At 39.2% G+C, this 10,734-nt stretch overlaps 1 protein-coding gene across 1 annotated transcript in view; it reads left to right on the forward strand.

Moving 5' to 3' along the window:
- ATXN10 (ataxin 10) overlaps positions 1-10,734 on the forward strand; it is a 96,300-nt gene that overhangs the window by 3,307 nt on the left and 82,259 nt on the right. The gene's annotated exons all lie outside the window — the stretch shown is intronic.

The following is a 10,734-nucleotide window of genomic DNA, read 5'->3' on the forward strand; positions in this document are numbered from 1 at the left end:
CCGCTGTGTGCATTTGGAGCTTGGTATAGGCCATTGGATCCCAGTCTTTACTGTCTGTGGTTGCAGAGAGTAGGGAACGTTCGGTTTCTCTTGTTACTTTTATTTCTTTTCATTCCCATTACTTGGATGAGGTTTTTACTGGGTTCCTGTTGCTGCTTTATATCATTTTGTGAAAGCAAGTGAAACTACTGTCATACTTTAAGTTACCCTCAAACACCTTTATGAAGTTGGGACAGAGGAGCGCAGTCCAGGATACTAATTTGCTGCTATAGTTGGCTCAAAATGAAGCCTTTCAGGCATGTGACAGTATTGTGCTTAAGCCATGTTCACTCCTTCATCTGTTGTTGGAATCCTTCTTCCAGAGAAGGATTGGTGATGCTAGCACAGCCCTTCAGTGTGGGAGGACCAGAACTAAACCCTGTGCGTGGCAAAAAGAGGGCTTGCTTAATGACTTTGAAGAGGAGGAACTGATAGCACACAGGAGTGACTTTCAAGCTGTGTCACACAGTTGGACAGGGAGGACTGGGAAAAGGCAATAAAGGGCAAGAATGTCCTGCTCCGCAGTTGTGAACCTCTTACTAGACCAGTAAGAGAAAAGGAAAAGTGATGAGAACTGAAATGTTGGTTTTGTCCAGCCTGATGTCCGTACTAGGGTCCTTGATAGCAGCAGGCTCAAAAGTCTCCCCTGGGGAAGTGGACTTCCCACCTTCAGCTTATTCAAAGCATCAGGAATTGTGACATGGAACTATCACCTTTCAGTGGTGCCTCCCAGCATTTGGAAGAGAGTGAGCAGGATGTACTCCTTGTTGATTACATGTATGGCCTGATGTTTCCTCTTTAGTCTGGTGGCAGCTGACCCCTCCTTGATGGGTTATTGTATGCATGTGTGCTGTTCTGCTGCTGTTGGGATCTGAAGAAGCAGCAGTGAACGTTACGTGGCAAAAAAGAAAGGGGGTGGAACACAGTAATTTGATTAACTGCTTTAGACTCCTTTTCCTAGCCACAGAATGTTGTAAAATCTCTTTTTATCACTATTGAAAAATAAGGGGGGTGGGAGGGTATTGACCAGAACATTTTTAATACTATTTCAATAAAAAGTGTTTTGTTACTGTTACTCTACATAGCCATTCAGCAAATAAGTTTGAGTTATAAGTAAAATTTGATGTGTTGACCCAGGATAGATGGTTCATTTTATATTGTGGGTAGTATTGATCTCATTGGGAAACATCTGTGATGAGCATGGCTAGGTATTCCATGTAAGTTAGTTCAACAAAAAATTTTTTTTAGACAAGCAAGTGTTGCTAATTCCTTGCTGAGTGATCTGTTCAACTTTGTTGTGAGTAAAAATTAGCTAATGCCTAGAGCACCAGCCCCTTCCATAGAGCATACCTCAGAAGTTAACACATTCCACTGTGGATTATTAGTCTTTCAAAAGACAGGCAAATTGCTAAATCGGGATAGCACTGTTGAAACAAAAGAAACCCCTGAAATTAGTAAATATTACTGTGTTTATTAACTATATTTCTACTTCATGATTGATTCTCCTTGTATTTCACATAGGAAATTATGTCACAGGGCTAGAGTAGCACATGTATTTTGTTCTAGCAGATAATTAGGTGTTGAGTATTTCAAGTTGTTCATTTTGAGGTGTGTCCTTTTCCTGCCCTTAAATGGCTGCTAGGATTTGATGATCCTTCTTGGTGCCTGTTTATATCCTTAAGGTATTTTAAATACTTCAATGTTGCTTCCATAGCAACAAAATACAAAGATAAAGCGTTAATGCTGTATTGCAGAGTGAACAACACTAAATGTTCAGTTCATGTGCCTGTGAAAAATTCCCAGAGCAAATCATTGCAGGCTAAAGAAATTTGAAGTTTGTACATTATTGTATTTATGAAGAAGAGAGATTAAAAACTCTTTATGCAGACTGAAAAATTAGTTTAGCCTCATCTGTGCTGTTTTCACTCTTTATCCACTGGTAACTGTTAAGACTGGTAAGTCCTAATGGTGTGGTAGTTTTTGTAGTAAAGTTCAGTGTAGTACAATTTGTAATGGATAAAACCAGAAATAAAATAAATTATATATTCTCTGGCCACTACTGTGACCAATGTGGTGGTTCTCAGGGAGGGGGCATGATCGAAGCAGCAAAAAAGGAAGTGCTGTGCAAAGTGATTTGATCATGAACTGTTGCTAAGATTTATTCAGTTAAATCCAGCCTGCTTTGCGTCTTCTCTGCTAGGAGAAAGACTTTTTTTTATTAGTTTATCTTAGGCCCAAGTGTTATATTCGTGGCTAATTTGCCTCCCCATTTCAGTGTATTTACTGAAACAATTCTAGTGCAAGTTTTCAGCACATCTCTTTTTTTTTTTTTTTAAATGCTGTAAAAAGCTAGATAAATTCCTGAAAGCTTGTAATGTACTTGTTCCAGTCAACTGTAGAAAAAGCTGTTGTTTGAGTACATGGTATGCCACTGAGGCAGTGGGCCAGAAAGGCTGAAGGTGAATTAGTATGTCTGTCCTGGAATATCTCTCTAAGGCTTCAGATAAGTTTAAAAATAACTACTTAATTCCTCCATGTGGCATATAAAGATTGTCCAATCCCACCTGCAAGCCAGTCATCTCTGCAATAATATTCTCCTTTCTTTTTAATACATATATTAAAAGAACATTTTTAGGCCTTTCCTGTGTGGTGTTGCTACACATAGCTGTTTGGCCCCACTCTTCCTCCATGCTTGCTTCCCAACTTAGCTGCATTTCATAGCTTGGTTTGTCTTGTAATTTCTGACAATACCTAGTATTAATTTCTATTGAGCAATTCAAATTATGTAGTACTTAGAGAAGGGAGCTTGCTCTAATGAGTTCCACAGTGAAAGCCAACAGCTAGGTGAGTGCTGGCGGTTGATAGGCAATGGTGCTAAACAAGTGTTTTACAATTTGCTAGATGTCTGGACAGCATCAAGACTGATTTGTGACAGGTAAGTCACACATACTTACAAATGTGCTCTGTTTTCTTATTGCCTCAGCAGTCCTTCCTCTTCTCTGCAAAAGATAGAACTTCAAGTTCTATCAAGTAGAGAAAAATTCAAGTGCTACACTACTTGGACAGTATCTGACAACTGAACTTCACGTCAGTGTTCTTGGAACTGTACGTGCTGAAAAGTCTATGAAGTGGATGTGGAGCTTGGATATTCCTGGTGGGAAGACAGACAAGATGACAAATACTTCCCCCTTCTCCTCAGTTCAAAATTAATTTGAATAGGGATTGAAAATGCAGGAACTCCAATCTACTCATGTAGAAATGCTGCATGCAAGAAGGACTGTTACATTTCTTTGTTAAATGATTGGAGACTACAGTCTTCCAATAAATAATTAAGTATCTGCAGAATATAGATCTAACGGAGTTTTCATAGTACCCTCTGCACATCCTTTTTTAGTTATGTTTTTTAATTATAAAAGTCTCATCATAACAAGGATTTTGGTTTGGTTTAGTTTTTTTTCTTCTGCTGTGGGTACGAAGACCAAAAACACTTGCCAGAGGAGCAGGCTGATGAAGCTGCCAGATGAACTTTAACTGAACTTAAAGCAGACCCAGATCTCTTAAATGCTAAGAAGTAGTTCAGTACGTTAGGGATTGCAGCAGACGTAGGAAATACCCTTGTCAGAAACCCAAGTAGAAAATCTCCTTCACTTCATAGTATGTGTCTTGGTTTGGTTGTGGAGCTATATTTTTCCTTTTTCCTATGGCAAATCTTAAGCTTTCCAGCAGAATCTAGCAGACCTTTGGGAAGGTACATTGAGGTTTGTTGAGATGATGGATCTTTAGATTCCAGAGTGTGAGATCTAGATTTAGGATTCATCTCTGAAATCTGGAAAAAAACGGGTAACTTTTTTTCTCCTTGATAAATTGCAAGCAAGGGCATGACAGTTTTGAAGCAAGCTTATATTCTATAAGCTGTGTCCCATCTGATCCTTTCATTGATGCCCACCCGTACCCCATCCTGGACAGAAGAAGCTTTAATCTTCTTTGTTTGTAAATAGATCTTCTCAAACCTTTCACCGCTTCAAAATACTGCTGATGCTGAAGAATGTACTTTGAATTCCAGCATAATTGCTTAAAAAGTGTTTATCTGCCAAAATACTTTTCTCTCCTCTAGGATAAAAAGGCATTGAATGCCTGATAGCTGCCCTGCATGGGACAATTTGTTGTGCAAGTTCTCTGAATGAGTTGATTGTCCTCTCTGAACCAAGCTGAGTGCAACTGCCCCATATCAGCCACAGAGCAATACTGTGCTGTTTGTGTGTGACTGAGAGAGGTGCTCTGAGCATCATGCCAGCATTCCTCAGTTTCAGGCTGCTGGTGATACTTGAGCTAGCCTTAAATCAAGTAGCGTGAGTGTTGTTATTGTTATGCTGTCCTGATGCCATCCCTCTTAATTTTTTAGGGGTTTTAACCTACCATGGTAAGCTGCATAAAAATACATTGATAGGAAGATGTTAACAGCATCTGTTCAAAATCAGGGTCCAGATGTGCCAGCTGTTGTACAAAGATTTAGGTCATTCACTGCTCTTAATGTTTTGAAGTCAGAAATGGTGAGTGGATTATCATGGATGATAAGCTTGAGTTCTTGAACAGGAATTTGACTTTGCTTCCAATTTTCTGAGAAGTGTTCAGATGTCGTTAAACTGCTACAGATACTTTATTCAGAACAGAACTTGAAACAGTCCTTTAGAAGCAGAGATGAAAGATGACTCTGTGTACTGGGCTTATTATAGTAACTTGATAATTTTCTGGTAGGATGTTCAGCAACATGAATATCATCTGCCGAACACCTGTTCACAGCTCCTTTCTTGAGGGAGGATGTGTAGAAAAATAGGGAATATCTTGTTTTAAACATTTTACAAATGCTCCAAATACCCTGTTACTTACAAGGGAGCTATAAAGAAATGCTTCTTGCTTTGAGCAGAAGAGGAGGAAGCCTGTGATGCTCTTCAGGTAAAGACAGCCTGAAACTTCGGTTCAGCTTCAGTCGGTGTTCTCCAAGTATGAAACTGATGTGGACTTGATCAGCTATCATGTATTTTCTCTTAGTTAATGAAAAAACAATTGCTCTTGATCCGTTGCTGCCATGGAGGTTGATTGTGGTCTAGAAAGAAAGTGTGTTGGAAAGTACTTTTTAATCTGCTAGTGTGGAAGGGTCATACTCTGCAGAAGAAATGGCAATAAGTAACCTTGGAATTCAGAACTCTAAAAAGAAAAACATCATCACTCCTTCGTAGAGATTAAAAGAAAAAAAAAAGGCATAAGGGAGGGTGTGTGTGTGCTTCAAAAAGAAGAGGTAAGGAACCTCGGCTGTATATAGCTTCTAGAGATACTGCTTCTTGCAGAAGCCAGATAGCCTAGAAGTGTTTCATCTTTGAAATAAGAAGACAAAAAACTTTCTCCCAAGGTCTGCAGGAGAACATGACATGATTGAGCGAAGAAAGATACTTGATTACTTGAACTCTTGCAGGTGAAGGCATGCTGTGCTTAAACAGCCACTTGAGTTCTATGCTGTAGGAGTTCATGTAGTGCTAGAAAATCATGTTGATGTTTTGTTAAGAGGTCTGTGAAAAAAATTGACATCAGAAATTCACAGCAGCTGCATTGGGTAGCTTATCTATTCTAAAAAATTGTTAATACAAAGTTGTTTTCCAGGCTTTACAGAAAATGAGATGTTTAATCAAATGATTTTGTTTTCCTGAAGAAGAATCTGAGTAAAATGGGGTCTTTGAGTTAGGTTTGCAAAAGTATTCCTCAAAAAATTAATGAATAGCTGTTAAGTGTTTCTCCTCAAGAGAGGTTAGGAGAAATAAACCTTTCAGTTCTGTCCTTACTCAGTGAAACGAAACATGGAATGTTTCTTTGCTCTGACCTGTTCCTAGTTCTATATTTAACCATTTGCAAATTGGAATTGCACTGGAAAAACAAGACTGGTTAATTTTGACAGTGTGGAAAAGGTGTCATTCTCAAATCTGCCAAAGAACACTAAATTGATTTTCCTTTATTCTTTTTTTAAATGGGCAGCCATGCGTTTTTACCCATTTCTTGATTCTTGTCAATATTTATCTATCTATCTATTTGTTTATTTTCTTCCCCTGGAAGGCAATGGCAGCAGCAGCACTTATACTTTCGGTTCCACTAAAAAGACACAATCTTAGCAACAGGAAAATGAGCTAAAAGTGAATACTCAGAGTTTTTCTGAATGTCTGAGGGGTATCTTTGCAGAACTCGTTAGTTTGAAAATCAGGGCTAAATGCCTCAGTGGGGTTACATACTAGCATAGGAGTATATCTGTGGCATATTTTTGATACTTCCTCTTTTTTTTCCCTGTACCTTATCATTTGGCATGACCGGTCATTCAGCAATGTGTTTTAAATTATCAGGAACGAGAAACGGAGTGGTCAGCTATGGAACCTGAATAGTCTTTGACAAATGCCAATATTGACCAAGTGATCCTGGCTCTTATCTTTTGTGCTTCTCTCTTATTTCCCATTTGGTATCTTTCATGTTTCTGTTTTATTCTTAAAAAAAAACAAAAACAAAAACAAAACCCCAACATATTCAGCTTTCATTGCTTGTTGTAGTTCTTTAGTCATGTTACTCTGAATGGTTTCATTTCCAAAATACTGCTTGTGGTTTATATATGAAAAATAAACATTTTAAAATATGCCTGGAAAGTGTGATGGAATGATAGATTTTTACTAGACAGACATTGTAGCATGGTGGATATCCAAGTATCCAGAGCTCACCCAAAGCATTCGGAAAACCATTGCTCAGTTTTGTTGCCTATAAACAGTCTGAACAACAAGTGTGGAGACATAGGATTGGTTACATAGATTTGATTGTAACGCGACTACAACTGGAGAAGATGTAACTTTTAAATTGTATCATGGATAATCCCAAACACAATGGCTACTATATTTAAACCAACAGGACTAAGGAAGGAAAGTTAATCCTTACTCTCCTCCCACATCAGTGCCCTCTATATTTATCTCTTGAGGAGAATGCATACTGTTTTGTTGGGGATTTAGTTGTTGGTTTGGTTTTGAGGGGGTTTTGTGAGCAAATACTGTAAATTACTACGCTTCAGATCTTCGTACAAGTCATATGTGAGGGGCTGATGTACGTGGAATGAGAGAGTAAGTGGTTATAAAGCTTGAACCATTTTACTTATCATACAGAGTCAAAACATCCTGAGCTGTTAATAAGTGACATTTATCAATTTAAGTTCATATTAGCTTTTCTTTCAAGGGAGAGGAAGTGGGAAAGGGACCAACAGTCCATGGGGTGCTGAACGTGCCCCAGTTGCTTGGCAGAGAAAGAGAATTTAAAAATCTGCACTTCCATTTATTTTTGTATTTGGGGTTTCCTTTTGCTTACTGCTAGGATAATTGAACTACTTCTGTTTTACAGCTTAAATAAACCAGACACTAATTTAAACAGACTTTTTTTAGCCAAATAAATAAAGGACAACCCTGATCATAAGAGTTGCCAGTTTCCATGTGTGATCTTTGCTTTGTCTGTTAGGCTTTTTGCATGGGGGATTCATGCCAGTACTTTGCTGCCACTGTTAAAGCAAAGACTGTAATTACATTGTCAAAATAATATTTATAGTATTTTCGGGGAATAATTGTGGGAGTGTGACGAATATATTATACTCATCAAACTTTTATGTAAACATATGCATGAGTTTTTTATTTGACTTATTGGTGCTGTTTTTGGCCTTTGTGTTTTTCCAATCTGTAAAAATAATATTGGGATTTTCATGGTTTTTGTAGCATTTACAGAGTGTATGCCCTAACAATCAGTTGATACACTATCTGGTGGAAGTAAACTGCTATTTGCACTTGTATTGGGATTTTGGTTTCATGTTTCCATAGCTTAAGAAAATCCTTTGTTTTTGTTGAGCTTTACTGTCCCCTAATTATTATAGCTCAGAGCATTTTACTACTTTACCAAACAGGAAAGTTTTAAGTAATTGGTTTGTTCTCTTGGTATCGTTTGGGGTTGGTCAGGGGTTAGTTTTTAGGGGTTTGGTTCCTTTGTGTTTAGCTCATTATTTTTTTATTTATTATATTTTTTTGTATTCGAAAGTGAGTGTGAGTGCTTTTGAAAGGTGACTGTGAGCATTTTCCAGAAACGTCTGTGCTAGGAAGTACAATGTTTTTTAACAGTAGACAGTTGCCCCTTTGCTAGTTAATGGTACATGCATGACTTAGGCATTCTTCCTGCTGGGCAGTGGTAAGTTACCAGATGCAGACATATTTTGGTTTTGCTCTGTACTGCATCTTGTAGTTTACAAGTGCTCTGTCTGTGCCGGTGAGTACTGCCACAGCTTTTTAATGAATTGTCTGTTTTCAGAACATCTACAGCAAGGATTAGAGCCATGCAAGCTTCACCCTTCCCAGGCATGGCAACCTGCTGCCACCTTCTGTGGGTGAGAAGGTTCTCTTGGTGGTCCTCATATTTTCATCCAAAAGTCATTAAAGGCTGTGGAGACTGATTTGGGTGGGCCTTGGTTCAGGTCATTGTTCCAGGCCTATGGCCTTTTTTTCAGAAACTGCAAAATAAGGAGCCAACTTTTATACCTGTTTCAGCTGTCCACAAAAGGAAAAAAGCCAAACCTGGACTAAGATGAGTCAAACTGGTGAATTATCTGGAGTTAGCAAACACTGAATTCTCTTTAACTCTTGTGCGTGTAGTGTTGCCTCTGTCTGCAGTGGTCAGCTTTTAGTCTGTGCACTGCAAGTCCCATACTTTGAATCTTGTGCAGTGTGTATAGGCATAACTAACTGTACCCTGCAGGGTTAGTACAGTAAAACAGACTTACGTGATACAGCAGTAACTGTCATTTTAAGTAAATGCCAGTGTTACCGTTGTTTGCAGTCTGACACGTGTCACACGCACGGCTTGGCTGTGACTTCTCATATTAATATGGAAATTTACACATGCCTTAACTTCTTTTTCTCGTTTTATCTGGAGTGGAGCGAGTTTTGAGGAGTGCAAGTTCAGATCCATTGAGGAAGGACAGCTTTAGGACAAGGGGAACTATTTAAATGCAGCATTTTCTTAAGGGAGAGGGGAGGAGGGGAATGATGAGGGAGTGGGGCTTTCAGCAAAGCCTGGATCATCATTGCTAGACCCTTGATAACACAGGCAACTGGAGTTTTAGGATCTTGTGTCCAAATACAGTAAGCTCCAGCTTGCTGTGTTTATCTGTCGTTAGTCCTGTCGAAGACTCCTCTCTTGTTTCAAAAGCTTTTCCTAACTCTGGTCTAAATGTCCTACCAAGTTTGAATCCAGTGGTTCTTGATAGTGGTGTTTTTTCCTACCTTGGGCTTGATTCTCTACTTCAGTCATGTTGCTTCTGCAGTCATTGGCTGATTTAAGCTATGCTGAGCTGAATTACTTCATTTACTGTGGACTGAGGGTAAAAGTGTATTATTGCAGTGGCTTGTTGGGGTACAGTTTGAACTACAGACCACATCCTGCCTAGTGAGGTTCATCTGTCAGATACTGGTGACATGGATGACATTGGAAGCAGACTTTGAAATAGTGACAAGAAAGTTGGTACTTCCCAACAGTTCAATGTTTGTTGCACTGATGCTCAAAACTGCCCTTTCCGTGGTGTTAATGGAGATGTTTTTTGATTTCTATACAGGGAGACAGAGGTGGTGACTGTCTCAGAGTTGATGTAAATCATTTTGCTCCAAGGAGAGAGACTAATGTGAGCTAATATCCCTAAGTCAGAGCAATTAGTAGGTCAGTGGGTTGTCTTCTAGGTTTCCCTTTTCTTGTTGCTGGTACCGCTTTTAGGCAGTATGTATAGCTGTTTTGTTTTGTTCTTCCTTCTACAATTTGGAGACTTTCTAGTACAGCCTGCCAAGATGTTGCTGATTTATGACACATACATAGTGGTTTTATAGTGTGGACTGATAACCACTTGGAGCACAAAGGAAATGGGAGTTTGCTGATGTCTGTTTAATTAGAATGGTTTCTGGTTGTATTGGTGGAGGCTTGAAATGAACAGTAATGCCTGTATTTCCATGGACCTTTAAATACAGTGTGCTGTAAGCCCTTTCCTTCCTTCCTTCCTTGCTCTTTACTGTCCCCTACCTTACAAGCAAAGTATGTGAAGATTCATAATGAGGCAGGTTTCTAATCTACATAAATATATGTGAATCAAGTGTATGTATATATGTGTATGTATATATGTGAAGTATCTGTAGATGTAAGATGGTCACCAGTGTTTTACTGTGATGGTGTAAAGGTGTGTGTGTGTTGGAAATTACTGTTCTATACTGGATAGAAAATGTATTCCCTGCCTTCAGGTGGCAGGGCTGCGGTGTTTTTGCTTTGCTCTGACATTGTGTGCTAAATCAGCAGCTGCACAGGCAAGCTCTGGTGTGAGCAGGGCCACCATCTTTCTGATTGATCATCTTACCTTGCAGCAGCTGCTCTGTGCCTGTTTCTAGCTTCCCTCTACAGCAAAGGCAGGAAGAGGAACCAGTCTTTATCTGATAACATGCTGCTGGGTCTTTCACCAGAAAAGGGCAGGCATCAGTGGGGTTTGCCAGTTATATACTGTCCCTAATAGATCCTGTGGTTATTGGCAATGATGGGCATAGTGCAGATTGCATGCTTCTTCCATTCTCCTTCACCACCACAGCCTCTCTTATGGCTGGTGTGGGGGGT

Source organism: Nestor notabilis, unplaced genomic scaffold (genome assembly GCF_000696875.1).
Source record: "Nestor notabilis isolate BGI_N333 unplaced genomic scaffold, ASM69687v1 scaffold588, whole genome shotgun sequence".
NCBI lineage: Eukaryota > Metazoa > Chordata > Aves > Psittaciformes > Psittacidae > Nestor > Nestor notabilis.